This window comes from Mustela erminea, chromosome 16 (assembly GCF_009829155.1).
Source record: "Mustela erminea isolate mMusErm1 chromosome 16, mMusErm1.Pri, whole genome shotgun sequence".
Classification (NCBI taxonomy): domain Eukaryota; kingdom Metazoa; phylum Chordata; class Mammalia; order Carnivora; family Mustelidae; genus Mustela; species Mustela erminea.
In genome coordinates, this window is record NC_045629.1 from 84,032,091 (window position 1) to 84,059,873 (window position 27,783).

The 27,783-nt window shown below is 52.6% G+C and overlaps 1 long non-coding RNA gene across 2 annotated transcripts; it reads left to right on the top strand.

The window, feature by feature from the left end:
* Positions 1-21,848: 21,848 nt before the first annotated feature.
* LOC116575272 lies at positions 21,849-27,410 on the top strand. Of its 2 annotated transcripts, none has more exons than XR_004279677.1 (3): positions 21,849-22,109; positions 22,372-22,480; positions 27,375-27,410. It is a non-coding gene; the product is annotated as an uncharacterized LOC116575272 (long non-coding RNA). The 2 variants fall into 2 exon arrangements; XR_004279676.1 differs by lacking the exon at positions 27,375-27,410 and adding an exon at positions 22,586-22,894.
* The last annotated feature ends 373 nt before the right edge of the window (positions 27,411-27,783 follow it).

Below are 27,783 nucleotides of genomic sequence, written 5' to 3' on the forward strand. Positions count from 1 at the left end.
CTCTCTGCCTGCCCCTCCATCTACTTGTGATTTCTCTCTGTCAAATAAATAAATAAAATCTTTAAAAAAAAAAAAAAAAAAAGAGGTCCCTGGAGATGGGGTTTTGGAATAAGGTGAGGTTCGGTGGGGTGGGGTCCGGAGCCCACAGAGTAAGACTTGTCGAACGCGGGCATCAGGTCTGTGCTGCCTTCCGCTTCCATTCCTCTGGGATAAAGGGCCAGAGCAGCACCTGCGGGGTCACACGCTAAGACTAGGTTTCACTTTCTAAGAAACTGCCAACCATTTTTCCAAACAGCTGCTCTGGCCTGTGTGGGTGTCCAGCTCCCTCCTTAGACGCTGGTGATGAGGGCTGCCTGTGTGTGACCCTGGTCCTTCTGTCCCCCGCACACGGGTACCGCAGCATCTCCTTGTGGTTTCCGTGTACATTTTCCTAAGGGCTGAAGACACCCAGCTTCTTGTCCTGAGCTCTTTGCCCTTGAACTTCTTCTCTGGTGAAGTGTGGATTCAGATCTTCTGCCCATTTATTGTATTTAATCTTATTATTTAATCGTATGCACTATTTTAATATATACAAATATTTACTTCTGGCTTTGGATTTCAATTTTATTTCCTTAAAGTGTCTTTTGAAAAGCAGAAATTTTTAATTCTGATGAAGTGTAACTTATGTTTTTCCTGTTACAGATCATGCTGTTTGTGTCCTGAGAAACCCGTATCTCACCAAAGTCATACAAATACTCTCCTGGGCTTGTTTCTAGAAGTGTAAGCGCTTGTGTCTAGGTGTTAGACCCGCCCCACAGAAAAATGACACCCAGGGTATGAGGAACCATGTGTATGGTTAGAGATACAGGTTACTTTTGTCATATGAAAGTCTAATGATCCCAGCACCACTTACAATACTGTCCCCACTGAATCACCTTGATGACTTTCTAAAAATCAGCTGACCGTACACGTGTGGGTTTATTTCTGTTCCACTGATGCATGTGTCCATCCTGATGGCCGAAACAAAACTGTCCTTTTTCTCTTTCTTGTTTTATTTAAAATATTTTCAAATTTTTCTTTCTTTATTTTTTAAGTTTTTAAATTCAGTTAATTAACATATAATGCATTATTGGTTTCAGAGGTAGAGGTCAGTGATTCATCCATTTTTAAAATTTTAATTTATTTTTTAAAATTTAAATTAAATTAATTAATATGTAACATATTATTGGAAAACTGTCTTAATCACTGGAGTCTTACATTCTGGCTTAAAACCAGGTAATGTCATATCTCCAGATTTGTTCTTCCTTTTCAAAAGTGCTTTTGGCTGCTTTAGCTACTTCACATTTTCATGTAAGTTTTTTATTCAGACGGAGGTTGCGTGGATACTGGTCTGGGGAGGCCTGAAACCTCAGGAATATGAGTCTTCCAATCTGTGAATAAAATATCTTCTCTAGGGGTTCCTGGGGGGCTCAGTCAGTGAAGCGTCTGCCTTCAGCTCAGGTCATGGTCATGGTCATGATGGCAAGGGGCTCTCTACTCGGCAGGGAGTCTGCGTCTCTCTGCCTCTCCCCCTGCTTGTGCATACTCTCTCACTGACAAAGTCTTAAAAAAATTAGCTTTTAAAAAATAGGCTTCTTTAATTTTTTAAAAAATATTTTGTTGAATTCATTGCTAAGTATATCGTGTTTTGATGATATCCTGATTTTTGATTTTTGAAATATTTTGCCATTTATTTTTTAAAGAGAGAGAGAGGGGGGAGCAAGTGTGTGGCGGGGCTGGGCCAGGGTTCCAGGCTTGGCCCAGAGCCGGACGCAGGGCTCGATCCCACCACCCTGAGATCATGACCCGAGCTGAAATCAAGAGCCGGTAACTCAACCAACTGAGCCACCCGGGCGCCCCTTTTGTAATTTAATTTTTTAAATTTTTATTGAGATAATTGTAGATTCACTTGAGTCTTAAGAAAGAACACAGTGGTCTGTGCACACTTCACCCAGTGTCTGCTAATGGTTACGTTTGCAAAACCAGATAAAACATCACAAGCAAGATGCCGACATTGATACGACCCACCAGCCGCTCGCCCCACCGTCTCCCTTGTGTGTGGCTGTTTAGACCCACGACCTTGTCACCGCAGGTCCCTGCGTGCCCCCCCCACCCCCCATGGTCAAGATAGTGCACTTCCCCACCAGCACAAACACCTGCCCCTTGACCCCACCTCCCTGCCTCTCACTCCTCCCACCCCACCCTCTGCCTTCGGGAATCTCCGGCTCCGCCCCGCCTTGACGGGGTTGGAGTTGTGCACTGTGGGTCTCGTCGGTGTCGGCTTCTCTCCCAGCTCACTGCCTGCCGAGTCATCCAAGTCCTGCCTCGCCAGGGGCCGTGGTTTAACTGCGCACCTGCGGGGGGACCTCTGGGCCACCGCAGCTCTCGCTCACAGGTAAGCTGCTGTGGGCGCAGCTTCCCACGCGCAAGGCCCAACCTTGCACTTGCCGGCTCCTGGGGTGATGTCCTCTCTGGTTTTACTAGACGCTTGCAGACTGGTTCCCGAGTGGCTGTACCATTCCCATTCCCTCTAGCAAGGTGCGAGTGGGGCAAGGGGATCCCAGACGTTTCAAGCCGCCGGGGGTGCAGGACGTGCCCGGAGCCCTGCAGCGTCACCGTGGCCGGGCTGTCGGCTCAGCGGAGCTGATCCAAGCCAGAGCTCCGTGGACGGGGCGGTGCCGCCTTTCCTCCTTCTGGACACTGTGAGCAAAAGCCTAAGAGGGGACAAGGTGCCCACCGCCCTGCTCTATAGTCCTCTGGGGGACAGTCTCTCTGATGAAGCTTCGGGGGGTTTTGAGGACCCGGGATCGGGGGGGGGGGGGGGGGGGGGGAGCGCTGGGGTGGGAAAGCACGGGGTCGTGGTGAGGCACCCTCACGTCCCCCCTCGCCCTCCTGCGAGGAAGCCAGAGGGCACCGGGGCCGGGTGTGTGAATGAATGAACATAAGTGTGGACTCACGGGGCTGCGGTGCACCCAGGCCGAGCCCCACGAGGCCCGCACTCGGAGCCCCTGTAACTGCCTGTGGTCGGGCTCAACACACACGTAGGGTTTGAACCAGGAGCCCAACCGCTCAGCTGCGAGCCTTGCTCTCCAAGGACCCGAGAGCGAATCCCAGGCTGTCCCATCAAGGACCCAAGTGGACGGACGGACTTGAGGGGCTGGGATCGTGACCAGCACGGAGGCTGAGGTGGCAGTGGGCCAAGGCCGCAAGGACCCAAGGACCCGCAGGGTAAGATGTGACTGTGAGTCCCAGCAGTCTCCAAGCCAGGAGGACATGCCTCAGAGCACAGACGGTGGGTATCGGACTTTGGTCTGGAAGTTTTACCTGGTGCAGCCCCAGCCCAGCACAGCCGCAGGCGGCCCCGGAAGCTCCTAGGGAGGCTTGCTGGGCCGGGGCAGCGCCTCAGTGGTCGGGCAGGTGTAAGAAACACAATCCCGGGGTGCCTGGGGGGCTCAGCCGTTAAGCCTCTGCCTTCGGCTCAGGTCACGGTCCCAGGGTCCTGGGATTAAGCCCCGCATCCGGCTCCTACTCTCGCTGTCTCTGTGTCAGATAAATAAATAAAATCTTTAAAAAGAAAGAAAGAAAGACCCACAACCCCATGTGGCACCCAGGTCCCCCTAGGGACAGTCTGTGATGTCAGGACCTCCATGAGGATGACAGTCCCCCATGCAGCCTTCTGTCCTGGGGTCTCCCATCAAGCTCGGTGGGTTCCGGGCAGCCCTGGGTCTCTGGGGTACTTCGGGGTGGCCAGCTGTAAACAGTTGTTTGTTGTGACATCAGGTCCCCCCTACAGGGCTGGCAGCGTCGGGAGGGTTTCTGTGCACAATGGCCAGGAGCTGAGGCTCCCTGTGCCATGCCGGCTGTGACCCAAGGATCACACGACCCACTCACCGTCACTTAATGCAGCACCCAGAAGATTCTATCTTCGTTTTTGCTTTATTTTGTTTTGTTTAGGGGGCGGAGAAAGCTTCCTGAAGAACTGAGGTAGCGAACCTCCCCCTTGGCCCACACCTCCCCAGTCCCAGGAGCTCTGAGTTGGCTTGTGTCATCTCGGTGTCCCGTTGGGTAATCAGAACTTTACACTAAAAAAAATAATTCCCCATTTTCACCTAGAACGTTAGCCCGGCAGGGTTGGAAAGGAGGAGCACTAAGCGTTATTACGGAAAGATACTCGAGCTGCTTAGCACGAGGTCCCGAATTGGTTCACTAGTTTAAAATGGGTCTCCCAGGGCTCCTGGGGGGCTCAGTGGGTTAAGCCGCTGCCTTCGTCTCAGGTCATGATCTCAGGGTCCTGGGATCGAGTCCCGCATCGGGCTCTCTGCTCAGCAGGGAGCCTGCTTCCTCCTCTCTCTCTGCCTGCCTCTCTGCCTACTTGTGATTTCTCTCTGTCAAATAAATAAATAAAATCTTTAAAAAAATAAATAAATAAAATAAAATAAAATAAAATGGGTCTCCCAAAGGGCTTGGTGCCTGGTCCATTGGTCTTCAGACAGCGCGAAGCCCTCAAGGGCCCCGTGTCGCTCTCGACCCGCAAGAACGACCCGCAGACGAGGTTGAGTGGCAAACTTCTTTATTGTCAGTCTTCTACATATCTTGATCCGGGAACCCCGCACCACAATATTAGCCCCCTATTATAGTCCCAAAGCTTACATAAGGATCATACATCACATCACGCGCTATACCTATACACCAATCATAAGTCCTACAGGTGACCTTATTGAAGAGCATGTGAGGTGCCCGTGAGCATCTACGTGACTCTGCAGGTGCCCATTGTTCTGCATGTCTTGTGCTTATCCCATGACTTGTTAAATTAATAATATACCCAACCTATGACTCTAGGCATTGAATTAGCATCATCCATGAACGCACCCAATTTCCTTGGGTTAAACATTCACGGTCCCATTGTCCTGGGCCTAGTCACCTACGTGACTGCCATCCACAAGTGCATGGCTCCCCACATCTCCCCCTTTTCTTTTATATATGGCAGGGATTGTGCCTGTCTTAGGTTGCCAATCCTCAACACACACGCTTACCCGTCATCGGGTACTCCCCCCGGATCGAGGAGCCCCTGTCTTAGGTTGCAATGGTGAGGGATCAGTCTTACCCGTCTTTGGCTACCAATCCAGCCTCGAGCCATATATTGGGGAGACTCCGGCCGCATGGCCATGCCGTATCCAGTAAAGAAAAAGCCAAAGTCATATAGGATGAAGGGTACTTAACATTACTAATGTCATGGGCGACAAGACTTATGCAAATTTAGGTAATGGACTTAATTTGTTTTTTCCTTTTACTTATAGCTTGGAGTACATCTAACTGGGCACAAGTTTTCTTTTTAAACTGTGACCACATCACTAACGCATATGTTACAAGATAACGATAAAACCAATGAGTATAAACACAACCATATTGAGGAAAATCATAAGTAAAAAATTGAAAACAAACAGGAGGCATAGAAGACGTAGCTTCCCAGGTGAATTCTCGAGAGAAAGTAGCCCCTATCCCTTTATCCGCTAATCCTCCTAATAAATCAACTAAATTAGTAAACACTCGAGGCGAAGGATCATTCCAGGTAACTGGCTGAACTACTGGGGGATCAGGCAGATAGGCCCAATAGGGAACCGCTTCCCCGGGGGTTAACATCAAAGACACAAATAAGAAAAGACAAAGCATTTTAAACGGAAGATGACGAATCTCCAGCCTCCAAGATGTCTGATCTTGTTTTAGCTGCAGCATTTTCTTCCCCCTCCTCCGCTGGGGGGACCTCAGCACGGTCAGCAGCATCTTCATCATCAGTAGCAGCATCCTCCACAGGTTCCACCGCAACCAGCCTGGTAAGGCGTTCTGGCACCCAGATTGGGGCAGGGGCATCCTGCGGGAAAACACAAAGAGAACCTCGGTGCCACCTAAGCACCGGGTCAGGGCCTTTCCACAACCCTGTAAGAATGTCTTTCCATTTCACCATCATCTGCTGTCTCCTATGCGGGCCCCAATGGCGCTCCGCAGCCGAGACACCATGTTTATCAACCGTGAGAAAATTTAAAATAAAAGTAACTAAATTAGTAAGATCATTAGGGGTACGATATCCTTCTCCAATTCCCCCTTTTTGTATTTTTTGCAGAGTAATCTTGAAGGTCAAATGAGCACGCTCCACAACACCTTGTCCTTGAGGATTATATGGAATGCCCGTTACATGATGAATATTATAACAGGCCAAAAAATTAGCAAAACTGGCAGATGTATACGCAGGAGCATTGTCAGTTTTAAGTTGTTTCGGGACTCCCCAGCATGCAAAGCTCCGTAAGCAATGCGAAATAACATTTTTTGTGCTCTCTCCTCTCAAGGGGGTAGCGCTAATAACACCAGAACAGGTATCTACACTAAGGTGGAGATATTTCTGTTGACCAAAAGAAGGGATATGTGTGACATCCATTTGCCACAAATGGTTAGGTAAAAGGCCTTTAGGATTCACGCCATGTGACATAGAAGGCAAGAAGGTAACACAGTTATTACAGGATTTAACTATGTCACGAGCATCGGCTCGAGAAATATGAAAACGCATCTTAAGCGTTTGTGCATTAACATGGCATTTTTTATGATACTCCTTAGCGTCTTCTAGAGCTGAATAAACATGGAAACGTGCTGCAGTATCAGCCAGATGATTTCCCAATGTTAGTGGTCCAGGAAGATCAGAATGGGCACGTATATGTCCAATATAAAAGGGAGCTCCGCGAGACAATATTATCTCTTGTAAGTCTAGGAGTAATGAGGAGATATCTGATTGACTAGTAGATATGATGGCAGTTTCAATAGTCCTAGTAGCTGCGACAGCATAAATGCTATCAGAAATAATATTGATAGGCTGATCTAAAAAGCGTTGCAACATGCACATAATAATTAAAAGTTCAGTACGCTGTGCAGATGTAGAAGGCACTACAACTGGCAGTACATGGTCATCCACCATATAGGCGCCAGTTCCTGTTTTACTGCCATCTGTAAAGATAAGTTTAGCATCAGGCAAAGGTTCTAGACGGCAAAATTTGGGCCAAATAAAGGCTGTTGTTTTAAAAAACCCAATTAAAGGATGAGAAGGATAGTGATTATCAAAAGGAACAGGATAAGCAGTTAAGACAACTGCCCATATATCATTTTCATTGGTTAATAGTTGAATTTGATTTTTATCATGAGGAACTATACAAGTGTCTGGCATTTTACCAAGAATTTGTATCCCAGCCTTAAGAACTTTAGCAGCTACCATAGCTACAGCTACAGGATAAGGAGTGATTACTCGTGGCATATTATGTGATAAATATGCCCAAAATAAAGGACCCCCCTGCCACAGCATTCCAGTGGGAGACCCAGGGGATGGAATGACTATAGCTTGAACAGGCTTTTGCGGATCACACCGATCTGCTACAGTCAAAGTCAATCTCTTTTCAACCAATTGCAAAGCCTTAAGAGCAGCAGGAGTAAGACTCCGTGGAGAATTTAAATCCGTATCTCCTGGTAAAATATCGAATAAAGGTTTTAATTCAGCGGTTGTTACTTTAATATAAGGACGAATCCAATTAATATCTCCTAAAAGTTTTTGAAAATCATTTAAAGTATGCAAGCAATCTCGCCGGATTTGCGCCAACTGAGGTTTCACAGTAGTTTTAGAAAGTTGCATCCCTAAATAATTTTGTAAATCATTGGCCTGAATCTTTTCAGGGGACACACACAATCCCCAAGTTGCCAATTGTGCTTGTAAGGCTGATAAAGCCAATGGGAGAGCATCTTTATTTGGACCACATATTAAGATATCATCCATATAGTGGTAACAGAGAAGATCTGGAAATTTTTCTCGAAATGGCTCTAAGGCTTTGCTAACATACAATTGACATAAAGTGGGGCTATTTGCCATCCCTTGGGGCAATACTTTCCATTCAAATCTTTGATCAGGCTCACTATGATTTATAGCTGGCAGGGTAAATGTAAATCGTTTTGTATCTGCAGGATGTAATGGAATTGAGAAAAAACAATCTTGAATATCAATAATAATAGAAGACCAATGTTTGGGCAGAGCAGTAATTATTGGTAAACCAAGTTGGATAGGACCCATTATTTGCATTTGCTCATTTATTTGCCGTAAGTCATGTAGCAAACGCCACTTTCCAGATTTCTTTTTAATGACAAAAATAGGAGTATTCCGTGGTGATGTAGATTCTTGAATATGCCCTGCCTTTAATTGGTCCATGACTAATTCTTTTGCCGCTTGCAATTTTTCTTTTGTTAGCGGCCACTGAGGTACCCAACGCCTCCACAATAGCCACCGTAAAGGCGGCTTGAGGCCCATAGGCACTAACTGCCTCTTTCAACTGCTTTACTAGCTTGAAATCTAAAGGTTGATGGTATCGCTGCCTTTGCTGGTCCTCCAAAACCGGAAAAACTCCTTTATCAGGTCCCATAACTTCTCTCCAATTAGCGGCCACACAATCTGAACAATGGCACACCTTCGCACAATGAGGCTGATAAGGTGGCGGCCATTCACATGGCGGAGCTGTGGGGCACTTAGCTGCCCCTGGCACAGAAGCATCCTCAGACCGTTTCGCGCCAGGAGGCCGCGAAACCTTTTTCTTTCTTGACTTTTTAACTGATTTTAGTGAAGTAGATGAACTATCAGAAGAATCTGTAGAACTGCTAGAGCTGGTTTCCGGCCCCGAAGCTTTTGTAGAACTAGCTTTCGAAGAGCCCTTCGAGGATTCCTCTTTTAATTTTTCTAAAATTTGTTCCCCTTGCTGCACCACTTGCTTTAGCCGCTCCCGAGACGATTGTAGGCAGACCTTAACAAGGGACCACACCGCAAGCGTCTCTGGAGTAACTGTTGTACTTCGCCGCAAATCCTCCCCCAGATGTTCCCATTGGGGCACATTCAAAAGTCCTTCCTCTATGAACCAAGGGGCAATTTCGCCGGCCTCTTTCAAGAAGGCACGAGCAGTCCTAGCCTTTAATGGAGTGCCATGAGCCTTTAGCAGATCCTTTAACGGACCCTCCATTTTATAGCGGGCAAGTTCGTTTCCCATCTTTGGAAACCCTTACACCTCTGAGGAACCTTAAAAATTGCCCACTAACAATAGTCCCCAGAGACTTCACTCCCGTCTAAAGACAGGAAATAGGCGCGCACTTTAGATCGCCACCCTAGGGCCCTTTAGGGTGAACTTCTTGCACTTACCCCAATCCTCAGCCCACGTCCAGAGTCGGGTTCCCGGGTTTCGGCACCAGATGTCGCTCTCGACCCGCAAGAACGACCCGCAGACGAGGTTGAGTGGCAAACTTCTTTATTGTCAGTCTTCTACATATCTTGATCCGGGAACCCCGCACCACAATATTAGCCCCCTATTATAGTCCCAAAGCTTACATAAGGATCATACATCACATCACGCGCTATACCTATACACCAATCATAAGTCCTACAGGTGACCTTATCGAAGAGCATGTGAGGTGCCCGTGAGCATCTACGTGACTCTGCAGGTGCCCATTGTTCTGCATGTCTTGTGCTTATCCCATGACTTGTTAAATTAATAATATACCCAACCTATGACTCTAGGCATTGAATTAGCATCATCCATGAACGCACCCAATTTCCTTGGGTTAAACATTCACGGTCCCATTGTCCTGGGCCTAGTCACCTACGTGACTGCCATCCACAAGTGCATGGCTCCCCACAGCCCCGCATGCCCACGGCGGCGTCAGGCGCTGGAACGCAGCGCGCAGGGCTGAGCGCAGGCCTGATAGGAAGCCCCTGGTGGGGACCTGGTGCCCTGACCCCAGACCGCTGTTTCGGACCTGCCGTCCTGGGGTTCTTGTCCCTTCCTGCCAGCTGCCTCAGCCTGCCCCGTCCTCGCCCACTAGCACGCGCAGTCACCGCTGTGGCCTGGGGGAGACACAGGCCCTGGCGAAGCCCCCCCCCGCCCCCCACCTGCCCTCGGACCGGGCCTCTCGCTCAGCTCGGCTGCGCCCCACGGCGGGGACTGGAGCCTGAGCAGGAGCCAAGCACAGTCACGGAGGCAGTGAGGGCACCGGGCTGAACCCGGAGAGAGCATCAAGGCAGCCGGGAGCCAGCGGACCCTCTGGACGGGGAAGAAGCCGCGTGGGAGGCACCTGGAGTCGCGCTGCCCCTCAGCTCAGATCCCTCCCTGGGCAGAGTCTGGCCTTGGCAGGGTCTGGGGGGCCCACCCTGGGGGGACGCAGTCCAGGCAAAGGCCCAGCCTCAGACCGTGTCAGAATTTCCGTGGGCTGTCCTCTGCGGGCGAAGGAGGGGACAGGCCGGGCTCCTGTGTGCTCTGGGGCGGAGGGCACTTTCTCCGTGGTCAGTCGACAACGAGGGCTGCAGAGGGCCCCTCCAGTGGGCACATGGGGTCATAAGAGGGTCACAAAACGCTTCTCAGGAGACCCGATTTTTATCCAAATGCTCATCCCCACAGGGCTTTGTTGTGTGCACCAGTCTGGACCTGCCCAGTGGCCCACTCACAGCCCATGAGTCTGGCAGCCTTGTGGACCCAAGGGTAGGACCCCCTGTAGAATCCTTGGGGGAGGGGAGCTTGGGGCCAGAGCCTGGCAGGTGTACGTGACCACACGCCAACAGCCGAGGCACATTCTGCGGGGCAGAGCCGTCCCCTGTGCCTGGGGCCAGAAGGTCCCTGAAGCACAGTTCTCTCTCCCTCCCGCCGAACCTGAACCTCAGGGACAGGACCTCCTGTCCCTCCTGGTGACCCAGGGACGTGGGCCTCCCTCCAGCTCTTGATTTCTGAAAGCCAAGACATCGGGGCTATGGGACCCTCTCCCGCCCCTCCCCCCACATGGCTCCCTGCCTCCCTGTGGGGAAGCAAGGTGACCAGTAACTGGGGTCCCACAAAGGGTCCCGCTGACCGCGAGCTGGCCGTCTGGCTCTTCCCTGACTCCTCGGAGCCTTCTCCCCTTGTGTCCCCCAGCCACCGTGGCTTCCCAGAAACTCCTTCCTGGAGGCCAGGAGGACAGCTGGACATCCAGCAATCCTGTCCACTGTGCCCTCGGCTGTCCCTCACCCAGCAACCAAGAAGCGGTGGCCATGCTTGACACAGCCACTCCATCCCTGCTCGTGGGGGCTGACAACTGTGTGACCCATGCACGTCCCTCTCTGTTGTGGTCAGGACACCAGGCATTCAGCCCCGCTCTGGGGAACTCACCTCAGTCCTCCCTGGGAGACCAGCCCGCCCCCCACACCCCTGCCCAGGCTCCTTTCTCACACCTGCCTGCCACGCCCCCTTTTTTCCCATCTTTGTGGCTTTGTGGATCTCACAGTCCCAAATTCACCATCAACTCAATCACAGCATGAATGGACAAATGGACAAAAATATAGTATAATGAATGGACACCCGCCCACCCTGCAGACTTCTTCCATCGCCTGTAGACCCCCCTCCAAGCCGGAGAGCTTCAGTGGCCGGAGAGGGCAGGACCTGAGGCTCCCTGGGGCCAGGTGGAGTCCCCGGACTTGCGTCCCACAAGGAGGGAGGAGGGGGAGGACAGTGCTGGCGGGTCCGCGGCGTGGGCGGGAGGGCAGACGGCCCCGCAGCCTCATCCGGACCAGCGTATCCTCTGCCTGTAGCTGTTACAGAAAAGCTGGCCCGTGGTGGGGAGGGGGAGAGGGGGAGGAGGGGCTGTGTGTCTGGGGCGGCACGGAGGCTCCAGGAGCCCAGGGGCCACGGGGGTGGTGGGGGAGCAGCAGTCACTGTGGGGGCTGGGCTGGCCCTTCCCCAGCACCTACCACCTCGGGGCCGCCCCTCCGGCCTTTCCACCCCCTGGACTCCTGCTGGACTCTGGCGGGCAGGGAGCTGGGCTTGCGCTGTCCGGGAAGACCCTGACCCAGGACCCGCACCAGGCCCCGCTGCACACGGCTCTCAGGATGCCCTTCAGGGAATAAGGCCGCAAGGAGAAGAGGAAGAAAACCCGTGGGAAAGACTTGACTGACAGGCCAGGGTGTGAAGAGGTGGACCACCTGACCACCCGCACGGGTCCCTGGGCAGGGGGAGCTGCGCCGTTGGGGGAGCCTGGGGAGACGGGACGGGGGCTCAGAGGAGAGGGTAGCCTCCCTCCAGGCTGCACCCCGAGCGCCACGGTGTCAGGTGACAGATTCTCTGCTTGGCCAAATTCTAGTCGGGCTCCGGAACCTTCCCCAGGCCCATCCGTGCCCTTCGGTGACATCCAGTTTTAGCGAGAAGCCCCCACCCTCCACCCCTGCCGCCCACCACATCCATCAGTTTCCTCATCTCCCCCCAGGTGAGGTCTGGCCACCAGGCTTGCCCTCAGCAAAAGTCCCGGGAGGTGGGTTCAGCCTGACCGCCCCCGCCCCCAAAGGCTCCTCTCGGTCACGGTCACTGTCCATCACTGACCCGAAGCTGCTCCTGCGGCCCCCGCTGCATTCAGAGGGGAGGCCATCTGCTTCTCCCCCAACCGCCCAACCCTCCTCCATACACCCCTCCCCGCCCCGTGGCCCCTGAGCTCTGGTCCTCCTGACGGGTTCAGACCCTCCCCTGCGCATAAGGCTTCACAGGCTTTCACAAGTGTCAGTGAGGGCTCCTGGGTAGCTCCGTGGGTTAAGCCTCTGCCGTGGCTCGGGTCCTGATCTCGGGGTCCTGGGATGGAGCCCCTCACTGAGCTCTCTCCTCGACGGGGAGCCTGCTCCCCCTCTCCCTGCCTACCTGTGATATCTCTCTCTCTGTCAAATAAATAAATAAAATCTTAAAAAAACAAACAAACAGGGCGCCTGGGTGGCTCAGTGGGTTAAGCCGCTGCCTTCGGCTCAGGTCATGATCTCAGGGTCCTGGGATCGAGTCCCGCATCGGGCTCTCTGCTCAGCAGGGAGCCTGCTTCCTCCTCTCTCTCTGCCTGCCTCTCCATCTACTTGTGATTTCTCTCTGTCAAATAAATAAACAAAATCTTTAAAAAAAAACAAACAAACAAACAGTCAGTGAATTTTGTTTCTTAAGCTGGCTCGGGTAAGAACAGGTCCTGGGGAGCCCAGCGTGTGGAGAGCACATTTGGGGTCAAAGGCTCTGGAAAACAAGGACAGCCAGCCTGGACAAAGGGGCCTGGGAAGATGAGCTGGGGGCAAGGTCTGGGGCTGTGCGGCCGATGGGGAGGGTCACCCTCCACACTGGGCCCACCTCTTCCCCAAGGAGCGGCACTGAGGAGAGTCAGCCCCGAGGACACCTGTGGGAGACAGCCTGGCCTGAGCTGAGGACCCGGGTCCCCGAAGCCCCAGGCCCAGCGCGGCCCGGAGCACGCATGAGTGACATTGGGGAAGAGCCCGTCCTCCTGCTCTGGCTCTCGCAGGCTCCAGAAACTCTGCAGGGCCCCAGGGCTTTCCAGGGTTCTGGGGGTGGGGCAGTCCCCAGCCCTGGGGTGGGGGGCGTGGCCGAGCCCAGAGGTCCCTAGACACAGGCTTTGGTGGCCTCCGGCTAGAGGCTGCTCCTACCCTCGCGGCCTCCAGACCAGGGCTCACAGCACTCTGCAAAGAATGGGAAGATTGAAGATTTGGGGTGGGAGGACGGATCACCCTCCCCCTCCCCACTCCCCTCCACTCCTGGGCTCTGGCTCTGGGCCTGGCTCTCAGCGTTTCCCTGGAGGGCGGTGTCCGAGTCTGCCGTCCAGCACCCAGCAGCCCCGCTCCCCCTGCCCCTCCCCACCCCAGCCTCCACCTCTCTCCTCCACTCCTGACCCCTGAGGGCCCTGGAGGCAGGGACCCAGCCTGTGCACAGTTCTGCGGTGAGAACAGGCCCTGAGTAACAGGCGAGGAGATGCTGGGGGCCCAGCCCAGGCATGGACCCTGGGGGGATGCAGCCCGCCCTCCTTCTGCTCAGTGTTGGAGGTGACTGGTGGCTAAGACTGCCGTCCTCAGGGACCCCAGGAAGCCCTCCCCAGGGCAGGAGCTGCCTAAGAGGGCCTGGCGGGCCCCCATGGGCCCTCCCCAGGCGACCCTCCTCCAAAGGCCAGCGACCTGCAGCGCGGTGGAGGTGGAGGGCGGGAAGAGTGCTGGGCTAGGAGTACCGGGAGAACCAGCATCTGCAGGCTGGTAGGGAGGTGGGGCCCAGGAGAGGGAAGAGAGCCTGTCCGGGGGGCCCGGGAACACCTCCTGCTCTGCCCCACTCTCAGGCGGAGGCTCTGGCGCCATGGGGGGGCTGCTTCCAGCCCTGTGGGCTTTGCTGGCATCTGCGGGTCTTGCTGGCAGCAAGGAAGAGCCAGGTAGGGGCGGCCCGGGGGGCGCAGGGGGCGTGGGGGGAGCAGGCCATGTGGGTAGCCCTCTCCACCGTGGCCCCCTGGCTGCCCCACAGGTGGGAACCTGAGCTGTTACCAGTGTTTCAAAGTGGCCAGCCTGGCACAGTGCAGGCCCACCGCGTGCCGCCCCACCGACCAGGTCTGCCTGTCCAATGCCGTGGTGTTCCTCAACGGCAAGTCCAGTAAGTCCGGCGGTGGCCCAGGAGGGCCCGGGGCTGCATCCCGACTCCCATGGGTCGCTCCCCTAACACGGGGCTCCTGGCGGGAGGGCAGGGGGGGACGGCACGCACCCATTGCGAGTGGTTCTCCTCTTTCAGAAGCGCTAGTCCCTAAATGCTGCTGCTCTGGGGGCTGCCTGCAGGCCCGAGGCTCGGGAGTAGCTGAATGCATGGGGAGAGCCGGGCGCCCAGACCGCTGAGCGGGCAGTGGACGGCCAGGCAGGCGAGACGCTGGCCGGGCACACATGGCTGCCCACTGCTGCCCTCCACGCCTCTCCGCCGCCTGGCCGCTGTGGGGCGCAGGTAGTAAGGTTTGACTCGATGAGCCGGCCTTAGAGGAGATTCTTTTTTTTTTTAAAAGATCTATTTTTATTTTTATTTATTTATTTGACAGAGAGAGATCACGAGTGGGCAGAGAGGCAGGCAGAGAGAGAGGAGGAAGCAGGCTCCCCACTGAGCAGAGAGCCTGATGCGGGACTCGATCCCAGGACCCTGAGATCATGACCTGAGCCGAAGGCAGCGGCTTAACCCACTGAGCCACCCAGGTGCCCCTTAGAGGAGATTCTGAAGTGGAATGGGAACTTGTCCCCCAGAGAAATGTCACAGAGCCCACCGCCGGAAGCCCTCTCCTGTGAAACCGTGAAAGGGTCCAGCGAGAACTAGGTGTGGAGAGACCCATCTGTCCTGAGAAAGGGCGATCAGGGCCGCGGAGGGTGGCCAGAGGGTTCGGGCGCCTGCGCACCTGCCCACGCCCACACAGCCGCGCCCTCCCTGGCATCCAGGCCTCCGGGCCTGGCTGGGACACTGCTCACCCAGTCCATTCCACGATGAACCTCAGCAGGTGTCCTGTCTCCTGGTCTTCCGGTCACGATGCAAGAAAGTCCCTGCTGCCGCGTCGGGCTTCCCCGCGATGAGCCGGTCCAGTGTCCGCGCGCCTGCGCCAGCGCCGCAAGGGCCGTTTGGCGGACTTGCTGGGCTGGTGGCAGCCCCCGGGGAGCTGGGGGCTGCTCCATCTCAGGAGGGCGTTTAACCGGAGGGCCGCCGGCCCCTCCACTCTCCTCCTGCCTCCTGGAGGTGGCGCCGAGCGCTCTGCCCGAGGCTGCTCCCCTTCCGGGCCTGGCTTTTCAGTACTGCGGAGCTGAGGCCGAGATCAGTGCTTACACTGAGTGTTGTGGGACCCCCCCCCCACCCCCCGGGGTTGGCTTTTCCCTTAACAGTTTCCCTGCCCTGGGATCTGCCCAGGGACTCTGCGCCAGGTTTTGTGGCCTGAGGGCGCAGAGGGAGGGCACATATTGGTAGCCTGCTCTCCAGGGACCTTCTGGCCGGCGCCCTGACCTCTGCCCCCCAGATCTCCAACCTGAGCACTGGAGGCTCGCGAGGGAGGAGGAGTAGGAGGAGGTCCGAGTCTTGACTGCCTTCAGGTTGCCCAAACCCAGCAGCACCCGCGGCCCAGGAGCTTCCATGATACTGTGTAACACAATCCCCACAGCCCGCAACTTGGTATCATTCAACAGGACAAAATGTAACAACACAACCCAGACCACCGGGCCACAATGGGATAGCCTGTAGGAGAGGGTCTCCTACAATTTGGGTTGTTTTGAGTGTTTTCCTTTCTTGCGATGTTCCCTTCGGAGGTTTCGCCACATCTTCCAGCGAGCAGCGGGAGGACGAGGCTGAGTCCTGGACTGAGCGAGCAGAGGGGACAGCCACGTCCAGTCCCTTGTCCACTCTGCTCTACCCCACATCCCTAAGACTTGCAGGCTTCTGGGCAGGCCAGCGTGGTCTGGGCTGTGTGTGGCTCCAGGGAAAAGCCCTTACCAGGGCCAGCAGTCCTGAACCCTGATTTTGTTGGGACCTCAAAGGTGACTGTGGGCAACCAGGTCCCCACTGCCCTTGCGGGGCCCAGGGTTCTCTGACTCTCAGGTTAAGTTCTGGCTTTTGCCACTCATGTGGAAAGCACCCCCACCCCCACCTTTGGGCCTCTTCCTGCAGCCTGGCGGCCACCTGGCCCCTCCTCTCTTTTGCAGAATCAAAGGTGAGCCTCTCTGTCAGCAAGCGCTGTGCTCCCAGGTGTCCCAACACCAACACGAACTATGAGTGGACAGTGGGGCCCAGGATACTGGGCAGGATCATAAGGCGGTGTTGTTCTGGAAATCTCTGCAACAGGGCACCTGCCATACAAGAGGGGCCCTGGGCCCTTCTAAGGGGGGTCCTGCTTGGAGGCGGCCTCCTCTGGGTCCTGCTGGGGGCACCTCTTGGCCGGGCAGACCCACCACATCCCCCCCACCCCTCCCCTCAGCCCAGCCCCCATGCTTTTCAAGACACTGGGTGGCAGGAAGGACGCCACAGCCTCCGTCCCAGGCCTGGCCACTTCTCCCATCTCTGGCAGGCGCCCTTTGTTCAGAGAAGGTAGCCCAGTTTCCCAGTATGGGGTAATGGCTCCCGGGATTCACCCTGAACACACTGCTTAGGGCCCCGTCGGGGGCAGGAAGAGTGGAGGTGAGCCCGAGGGCGGCTGCCGCCCGGACTCTGGCTCAAACCTGGCCAGCCCCGCCTCTGCTGTAGTGGCCCGGGCAGAGTGCGGCTGTGGGTGTCCACCTGTGCATGGAGACCACGACCACCGCCCACAGAGACAATAAACTCATGGCCTGACCGTTCCGCGTTCCCGCTCCTTCAGCCGTTTCTGCCCGCCAGGCCTAGACCACATCCCCCCGCCCACGTCCACACGGTCGTGCACGACCTCAGCGGCCAGGTCTGGACAGAACCATCCAGCGGGGCCAGCCGAGCGTGGGGATGGCCCCTGGGTTCTGGCCTAGCAGTGTGTAAGCAGCAGACCAGAAGGCCAGTAAGCCATTGCGTGGACGTGGGGGAGACCCTGGAGGGTGGGGGTCTGGGGCGTGTGGGTGGTGCCCATATAAGTACTGGGACGCAGGGACGCTGGGAAGGGACGGCTGGACAGAGGGGCTGTGTCTGGTGGGCAGCTGGGTGGGGGAGGGGGAGGGGTGAGGGCTGCTGGAAGGGCTACCGGTGCCCGGGACAGCCCCCTGCCTGGCCAGGCAGAGGGTCGCCCAGGTGAGGGCCCAGGTGAGGAGCAGGTTGGGACAGGTAGAACCGGTGACAAGCTCAGGACTGTCCAGGCTGAGCTGGGGCCCCCTGCCGCCCCCCCCCCCAGGGACGTCCTGGAGGATGGGCAGAGAGCAGAGCCCTTGTGTGGGGGACAGGGAAGGAGAGGAGAGTCCGGGGCGGGGAGTCCGGGGCGGGGGTGGCATCAACAGGCAGCAGGTCACCCAACACGCAGGGGGGTGCTGCAACCCACTCCCAGCTCCTCGGGCTTGCCTGACCCCCAGTCGGCACACCGCCACCCTCCATGCACTCCCGATTCCTCCCCACACCCCACCTTCACACCTCTCCCCTGCCCTGGGTGCTCACCCCTCCCCACCCCCACCAGGGTCTGCACCATCCAGGCTCTAGGTCCTTACACCACTCTCCAGCCACTTGTCATTTCCCCCGTGGACTCCGGTGCACCCGCCTCTTGGTTCCCCGGGGCCTCGGCAGTTTCAGGACAGCCCTGGGCCTTGGCTCACCTCTGGAGGCCACTGGAGTTGAGCTGAGACCGGCCGAGATGCTCCAGGGCTCCCAGCCTGGAGCAGGATGTTCTCTGTGCTTGTGAGTTTCCACGCTGGATTTAAACCTCACCTCACAGCCCGGGCTGTCCAGGCAGGCCTGTCGCCATCAGTTGTCTGAATCTCCCCACTCAGGGACCCTGGCCTGTTGGGGCATCAGGAGTCTCTGGCTCCCCAAGCTTTGGGCCGGCTGGAGAGCAGGTGCAAGGTGGAAATGACTGCTGCTGCGAAGGGCTGGGGTCTCCGCTCAGAGCTGAGTTTCCCTGGGAAGAACGTGTGTGAGATCGGGGTCGGGGGCCGCCGTGCCCTGTGTCCCCACGGACCCCCGCTCCGGCCACTCTCCGCGTCCCTCTTTATGAAGATGAGTGTCTTTGGAACTGGGGGCTCTGGTTCCTCCTCAGGACAGGAGACCAAGGACTACAAGCCCTCGGGGCAGCCTCTCAGCTAGAAATCAGACCTTTGCTGAATAAATGGGCACAGGAGTCACTAAAGAATGAGTGAGGGGAAATGACCAAGAGCAGTGGCAAATGTTTAGCGAGGCTAGAAGCTGAGGCTCGGGGCCGGCAGCCGGGGCACCGGAGCCACAGAGAGGGCGACCTGTGCGCCTGCAGAGCCCCCGCGTCCTGCCCAGCAGCTCCACTTCCCGAGTCCCCAAATGCCCAATGAGTGCCCCCCCCCGCCCACAAGCAACGTGGGACGACGGTGGGCTGACGCGAAGCCCCTGCAGCCTGTACTTGTGGCTCTGCTCACTCATTAGTTCCACGGAGCTCTGCTGTTGACTTTGGGGGCCGGGGTCTCTTCTGCACTCACTGCTAGAAAACTCAGATCCTGACGTGAGGCCTGCCGAGCTTCCTGCTGATGCCCAAATTTGCCGCCACCATCTCAATTCCCGGCCAGGCCCTGCCTCCTCTCTCCCACCCCACCTCCTTCCGATTCTCCTATTTCGCACATCTGTGATATGCATTTGGTGACTCAGTGTCCATCATTTCTCTCTTTCCTGACATTGGTCCTTGGTGCTGTGCGCAGGGCACTACCTGTGGGGGACGAGGGGTCCCTGCCCAGCGGCAGGTCTTCACCGCACCAATGGAGCTTGGGTCCCTCTGCCCAGATGTCCTGCATGAGGCAGGTGTTCTCAGGAGGAGCTCACAGGGCATCCCGAGGGGAGGGCACAGGATGTGGATCTAGAAGGGGAGAGCTGGCAGTGAGAGTGTCCCGGTGTGGCTTCCACTCCTTAGCCTTGAAAGTAGATCCGAACGCCCTTATCCTATGCCTGCCATGTCTGCCGTCTGTCCTGTGAATTAGGTCCCATGCAAGAGAATGACTCGTCCACTGTCCCCTGCAGAGACCCGTCCCTGGCCACGCCCACCCCGGCCCTGGGTAAGCACCAGCCTCGTGGCTGCTGGCCCCGCTGAGCCTGGAACACTGCACCCAGTGTCCTCGCTTTGTCCTTAGTGTCCGGATTTTATCATTTAACAATAAATTATCTCATGGGCCGTGTTCTCTGACCATAACCCCGTAGATGGAATGGAAATACAAAGAAGATAAACCCAAAAGTCCCATAAATTATGGCACTTTATGGTATAAACCGGGAAAGAAATCCCTTTTCCTTTATCACTGATTGATTGAAGGAGAAATAGTTGCAGGATTCTTTGATGCCTTGAATTGAATGGGAATAAAGATCAGTGCAAACTCACATTTTAACAAGAAAGTGGCACTTTGAGGAGGGCTTACAGGACAGGACGGGGGCTGAGATCTAGCGCCTGGAAACCCAACCGGAACAGAGAAGATCCACGAAGCCAGCAGATCAGCAAGTGGTGGCGGGCCGGGCGGAACCGAGAAAGGCAAGGGGAGACGTGCCCACACGGGCTCCGGGGGCTCGGGGGGTCTCGGGAGGGGCAGCCGCTCCAAATCCAGAACGCGGCTTATGAACTCGTCGGAACGCCCTGAACCGCCCGCTGCGGAAGGGAGCTTTGGGGCCTGCGTGTAAATCACACTTCGGCCAAGTTAACCGAACTGTCACAGGAGATTTGTCGCTTTCCTGTACGGAATAAGGTTGAAAACTGAGAGGAAATGGAATATTTCCTGGTAAACCCAGTTTACTAAATTTAACCCAAGGAGTAAAATTCCCAAGTTTCTTCTACAAAGCGAACATAACACGGACAGCCGCTGACGCCGAGGGGGAGGGGAGAAGGAAATCCCAGCCCTTCTCACATGCAGGCCGCACAAGATGTTTGCAGAACCAGCTCCACAGCGCGTCCCACAATGACGTGTGCGTGTCGACCTGAGGCCGGACTCTGGCCGCGATCCTGGGACGGAGGAAGAAGGGAGAGGAGCCTGCATCACGCTTCCTTGCCCCGGATGGGAGGCGCGAGCAACAGAGTCCAAGCCAGAGCAAGCGACGGGGGCGTGAGAATCAAGGAAAATGCAGTCTCCGTGCAGCCCACGTCGTAGTGTATTTCAGAGACCCTAAAAGACCGAAGCTAAAACTGGCAAAATCAATAAAAATTGTTGATTAAGGCAGTAGAATATGAAATTAAAATGAGATTCACTGCCTGCTGAAACATTAACATGAAAACCGATAACCTTTTGTGAACAAGGGAGAGCCACCGAGAGGGCGTAACGGGAGAGAAAACCTCACGACTGGGGTAAGAACGCTCACACTGAGCATTAATTCGGACCCCGAATGTGCAAAATCTACAGGAGGAAAATTCAGTACGCTTCCGAGAGACGCAGCAGTAACCCTGAGCAGCTGTAAAGACCCTCCTTGCTCTTGGAGAGGACAACTCAAACTAGCATTAAAGCGTCCGTTCTCTCTAACTTACAGATTTTTAAATTTCATGTGACTTCCATAAAAATAATAACCAGTTTTCTTCTTGACCTAGTTAAGTCGAAATTTATGTAAACAAAAACATTCTCAAGATCAGTTAGAAATAGTCTGGGAAAAAGGAAAATACAGAGTTGTGGGGGGAATTCATGTTACCAGCAGCTAAAACATACTTAAAAAATAATAAATAAAGATTCCAAGCGGTGTGCTACTGTCACGTGAATGAGTAACCGAGTGAAAAAGATCATAAAGACCAAAAATAGACCCAAACCATATGGAAATGTTGTGTGTGACAAAGGAGGACTCTCAAATGACCAAAGATGAACCAGAAAAGTTCCTGGTACATGAACAAATGTGTGGCTATTTGGAAAAAGTGAGAACGTGCTTCCGGACGTCACACAGAAGGACAAACAGACCCGCAAACAACCCAAACTCTGCAAACACCAAAAGAAACGATATGTGAGAATCTTCACAACCTGGGTGTGGAGAAGGGCTTCTGAGGACCGATCAGGATCCCGACGCAAGAAATAAAAAGACAGACGAATGCGACCGAGTATGAAAATACGAAGGGCGCCTGGGTGGCTCCGTCGGTGAGGCGTCGACTCTCGATTCCGGCTCAGGTCGCGATCTCAGGGTGGTGGGATCGAGCCCCACGTGGGATTCTCTCTCTCCCTCTGCCCCTCCCCCACTAAGAATATATAAAGATCTTCCAGGACACACACACACACACACACACACACCAGGGGCTATGAAGAACTCTTGGAAAATTGAGGACGTGGGGGAAGCCAAAAACCTGAGAGCAAATATGAGCAAAATATTTTTTTAAATGTGACAAAGATGACATGAACTACCACTTAAACATAAGAAAATAGGTTTTCCTGCCTGAGAAAAGCTCGAATTAGTGCCAGGGAGGTGGTGCGGCACCTGCTGGGGACAGTCGTGCTCAGAACGCCAAGGGCGGTCCCCTCAAGGCTGTTTTGCTTCTGGGGAGGGGACCGGCAGCCCTCAGCCGTCTCCCACTGAACGCAGCTCGGGGCCGGATGAAGCACCTGCACGGGCGGGGTGAGGGCTCTGAGCAGAAAACAGCGGCAGAAAGACAGGAGTGAGACAAACACGTGAAGAGCCTCCAAACTGGTGGTAGGTTTCCCCTTTTCATTTCCTGGAATGTTCCCTGGACTGGACTGAAGACAGTCCCCCGCCCGGATGTGCTACCAGAGCACAAGCAGAGCAGCTCTGGAGAGTGCCTCAGTCTTCCCTCGATACGTGGGGGGAGCAGCAAGCACAGAGCCACCACGAGACCCTGCACGTAGCTCACACTCGGGGAAGGAAACCCACCTCCCTGACCCGCGGAGCTGCGATGCCCAGACAGCGGGTAAACCCATTGACCTTTTCTCTCCAGATCACCCCACTAACGACCCAGACATGGGTGCAGGCGTGGGACGCACACAGCACTGTGGCATAACGAAGCTCCAGCTTTCTGACGAGATGACTAAAAAGCGGAACCCCAGGTAACTTGAAAGTGCTGAGAGACCTTGGCGAGGGAGAAGCTTGGGAACGAAATTCCATAAAGGTGCTTAGGAAAGCCCAGGCTCACTTCTGACCTGTGTCTGCAGGTCTGGATTCAAACACCAGAGGTCACGGAAAACAAACTATGGGACTGACCTCCACCAGTGTATCAGACTGGCCTCTGGTGTCCAAACACAGCAAAATCTTTGGAAACTGAACTAATGCAGAAGCCAGAATCCATAAAACATTGATCTGCACTTGTGGCAAAAACCCAGCTAGATTGATTGCCTGTAAAAACGAAAACATCAACATTTTCCAGAACATGGAAATAAGACTCAGCAGCTCGTAATGTGACATTCAGAATTACTCTTTTATTTATTTATTTGAGAGAGAGAGCACGAGCCGGAGGAGGGGCAGAGGGAGAAGAAGACTCCCTGCCAAGTGGGGAGCCCCATGTGGGCTCGATCCCGTGACCCTTTGGCTCACGACCTGAGCCAAAGTCAGATGCTTAACTGACTGAGCCACCCAGGCGCCCCCTCAAAATTACTCTTTACACAGAAGATCAGGACAATCTCAACTAGGAATTATCACACAAAGTCTTTAAAGCAGCTATTGCAAAAATACAATAGAACCAATGCCCAAGAACTAAGGGCAAACACTCTTGAGATGAAGGGGAAGAGAAGTCACAGCAAGGAAGGAAAACATGTGAAGAATATCAAAATGAGAATTGTGGGACTGAAAAATACAATGACCAAAATGAAACACTCACTAGCTGGGCTCAGTAGCAGGTCAGAGATGAGAAAAGAAAGCCTCGGGCAACTTGAGAACAAGTCATAGCAATTACCCAGGGTGAATAACACAAGGAAAAGGCACTGAAAAAATGAACAGAGCCTCAGGGACAAACCAAAGAGTCTAACACCTAGTAAATGACACGTGGAGGAAGAGGACCAAACAATGGAGGAAAAATGAAGAAATAACGACTAATAATTTTCTGATTTTGGAAAAAGACATAAAACTATAGATTTGAGAAGCCCAATGAATCCCAAGCAGGAAAACTCCCAAGAAATACACATGCAGACATATCATATTCTGTCTATGTAAATACACTGACGTCACAAGTCAGGGTTCTCACTGTGGGAGAAACTGGATGAAAAGCACAGAAAGGGGAAGGAAGTATAGGATATTCCGGGAAGCGGTGTGTGTGTGAACAGACGGCCTCTGAAAGCCCCATCAGCAGTAAGCATGCACTGGCCCAGACGCTGGTGTTCCAATACTATAAAGTGACCTTTACTTCTCAAAAGAATATGAATTTTAAAAGAAAAAGGAGAGGGCGAGAGAAAGAAAGCTGATCCCAGGTATGGAGAGGAAAAAGAGAGTAAAGTGCAGTCAGATCCCAACCGGTGTAGAAGAAATGGTGGAAACCTAATGACCACCAGCAAAAACCCGCAGTCATAATCGTTTCAAGGGAGAATCATCAACAGATACTAAGCACGTGGGCAAAGAATGGTGAGAAATAGTGTCTCCCAAGATGCACAGTCAATGCTCTGGGACAAGTGGGACTTTGCAGTGGAAACACCTTGCGGGCGCCACCTTAGCCAAGTGATCAAAGTGCGCCCCACCGGGGCCGGGACGAGTCAGCTTCATGGGCCTCCTGGTGCACCAAGAAGAACACAGCTATGTTCCCACGGTTCCCGTTTTGTCAAAATGCTCCAGTAAATTTAGCCAGAGTAAACAACAAGGCCCAATGAAACACAACTACTCTACAATTACTCTTCCAAAAGTGTGAAGATCCTGAAAGAAATCAACGCTGGGACCTGCCCCAGGAGAGGAAGCCAGCAAGTGACATGTTTGGTGTCAGCTCGGATGACGGACCGGAGAAGGCCCAGAGGCACAGCTGGTGAGAGCAGCACAAGACCTATGGGTCGGATGACAATGTGTCAGGGCTAATGTCATGGGTGTGTGGGAACTACTATGGTTGTATACAACTGTGACATCTGGGAAGTCTGTGTAAAGCGTTCTCTAGAATAATGCTTGTACTTGGTTGCAACTTTTGTATAGATCTGAAGTTATTTCCAAATGCAAGATTTAAACGATGATCCTCTCTGGGCGTTTACGTGACTCAGTCCGTTGAAGCATCTGCTGTCAGCTCAGGTGATGATCCCAGCGTCTCGGACTGAGCCCCATGTCAGGAGAACCTGCTTCGGCCGCTCCCCTCTGCCCGTCCGCACCCCTGCTGCTGCGCACTCTTTCTCTCTCTTCCTTTCTCTCGCTTTCACACTCTCCCTCTCAAATAAATAAATAAAATCTTTGAAAAAATTGACTATGAGCCTCTCCACAGAACATTTGTCTCTCTTCTTCCCGCACGTAAGTACGGAAGGAGAAACGTTCCATTCCGAATACCCACACCTCACTGCGTCCCAGACATTTTGAGAAGGTGCATGTTTCTCATTCATCTGTTCTACGTAAATAAATATTAAAGATGCTGTCTTTCTAACAACTGTGTGAGGGCTTTTATGCATTTGCTATCATTTAAAGATGTTTAAACTTTACTTAAATTCAGCTCATTAACTTAAGAATATTATTCATTTGAGAAGTAGAGTTCAGTGATTCATCAGTTGCATGTAACACTGAGCGCTCCGCTCCTCCCATGCCCCCCTTCATGCCCATGGCCAAGGTACTCCCACTCACCTCCACGCCAGCCCCCCACCCACCTCCCGTCCAGCAGCCCTCAGTTTGTCTCCTAGAGTTAAGAGTCTCTGATGGTTTGTCTCCTTCTCTCAGTTCATCTTATTTTAGTTATTCCTCCCTTCTCCTGTGACCCCCTGTTTTGTTTCTTAAATTCCACATGTGAGTGAAGTCATAGGATACTTGTCTTTCTCTGACTGACTTACTTCACTTAGCATAATACCTTCTAGTTCCATTCACATCACTGCAAATGGCAAGATTTCTTTCTTTTTTGATGACTGAGTAATAGTCCATCGTATATAGAGACCACATCTTTATCCATTGATCTGTTGATGGACATCTGGGCTCTTTCCATAGTTTGGTTCTTGTGGACGTTGCTGCTATGAACATCGGGATACAGGTGCCTCTTCGGATCACCACGTTTGTATCTTTGAGGTAAATACCCAGTAGAACAGTTGCTGAGTCAGAGGATAGCTGTATTTTTAACTTGGTCAAGATTAGTTGACCACCATACTGTTTTCCAGAGTGGATACACCAGCTTGCATTCCCACCAACAGTGTAAGAAGGTTCCTCTTTCTCCGCATCCTCGCCAACATCTGTCATTGCCTGACTTGTTAATTTTGACCATTCTGGCTGGTGTGAGGTGGGATCTCATTGTGGTTTTAACGTGTATTGCTCTGATGCCAAGTGATGTTGAGCATTTTTTAAGGTGTATGTATGTATGTTTTTGGAGAAATGTCTTCTGCCCATTTCTTAACTGAGTTATTTGGAGTTTTGGGTGTTGAGTTTGATAAGTTCTTTATAGGTTTGGGATACTAGCCCTTTATCTCATATGTAACTTGAAAATATCTTCCCCATTCTGTAAGTCATCATTTGGTTTTGTCAACTGTTCCCTTTGCTGTGCAAAAGCTTTTTTTCTTGATGAAGTCCAAATAGTTCATTTTTGCTTTTGTTTCCTTTGACTTTGGAGACATGTCTAGCAAGAAGTTGCTGTGGCTGAGGTCAGAGAGGTTACTGCCTGTTTTCTCCTCTGGGATTTTGATGGATTTAGGTTTTTCATCCATTTTGAGTCTATTTTTGTGTATGGTGTAAGAAAACGGTCTAGTTTCATTCTTCTGCATGTGGTTGTCCAATTTTCCCAGCACCATTTGTTGAAGACACTGTCTTTTTTCCACAGAACATTCTTTCCTGTTTTGTCAAAGATTGGTTGACCATAGAGATGAGGGTCCATTTCTGGGTTGCTATTCTGTTCCGTTGATCCATGTGTCTGTTTTTATGCCAGTACCATACTGTAACAGCTTTGTAATAGAGCTTGACATCTGGAATTATAATGCCACCAACTTTGGTTTTCTTTTTCAACAATCCTCTGGCTATTCAGGGTCTTTTCTGGTTCCATACAAATTTTAGGATTATTTGTTCTAGCTCTATGAAAAGATTTGATGGTATTTTGATAGGGATTGCATTGAATGTGATTGTTCCAGGTAGCATAGATATTTTCACAATATTTGTTCTTCTAATCCATGAGCCTGGCATGCTTTTACATTCCCTTGTATCTTCCTCAATTTATCTGATAAGTGTTCAATAGTTTTCAGATTACAGATTCTTTTCCTCTTTGTTTAGGTTTATTCCTAGGTATCTTATACGTTTGGGAGCAATTGTAAATAGGATCAATTCCTTAATTTATCTTTCTTCTGTCTCATTGTTAGTATATAGAAATGCAACTGACTTCTGTGCATTGGTTTTCTATCCTGCCACTTTCCTGAATTCCTATATGCGTTCTACAAATTTGGAGGTGGAGTTTTTGGGGGGATGTTTTCCACATAGAATATCGGGTCATCTGCATAGAGTTAGAGTTTGACTTCTTCTTTGCCAATTCAGATGCATTTTATTTCTTTTTGTTGTCTGATTGCTGAGGCTAGGACTTCTAGTAATATGTTGAATAACAGTGGTGATACTGGACATCCCTGCCATGTTCCTGACCTTAGGGGAAAACCTCTCAGTTGTTACCCATTGAGAATGATATTCACTGTGGGTTTTTCATAGATGGTTTTTAGGATATTGAAGTATGTTTGCTCTATCCCTATATGGTGGAGAATTTCAATCAAGAAAGGACATTGTACTTTGTCAAATGCTTTTTCTGCATCTATTGAGATCATATGGCTCTTGTTCTGTCTTTTATTAATGTGGTGTATCACACTGATTGGTTTGCAGATGTTAAACCACCCTTGAAGCCCAGGAATAAAGCCCACTTGGTCGTGGTGAATAATCCTTTTAATGTACTGTTGAATCCTATTGGCTAGTATTTTGGTGAGAATTTTTGCCTCCATGCTTCTCAGGGATATTGGTCAGCAATTCTTTTTGATGGAGTCTTTGTCTGGTTTTGGGATCAAGGTAATGTTGATCTCATAATATGAATTTGGAAGTTTTCCTTCCATTTCTATTTTTTGAAAAGTTTCAGAATAATAAGTATTAATTCCTCTTTAAATGTTTGGTAGAGTTCCCCTGGGAGAGATTTTTGACTACTGCTTCAATTTCCTTGCTGTTATGGGTCTATTCAGGTTTCCTATTTCTTCCTGGTTCAGTTTTGGTAGTTGAAACGTCTTTAGGAATGCATCCATTT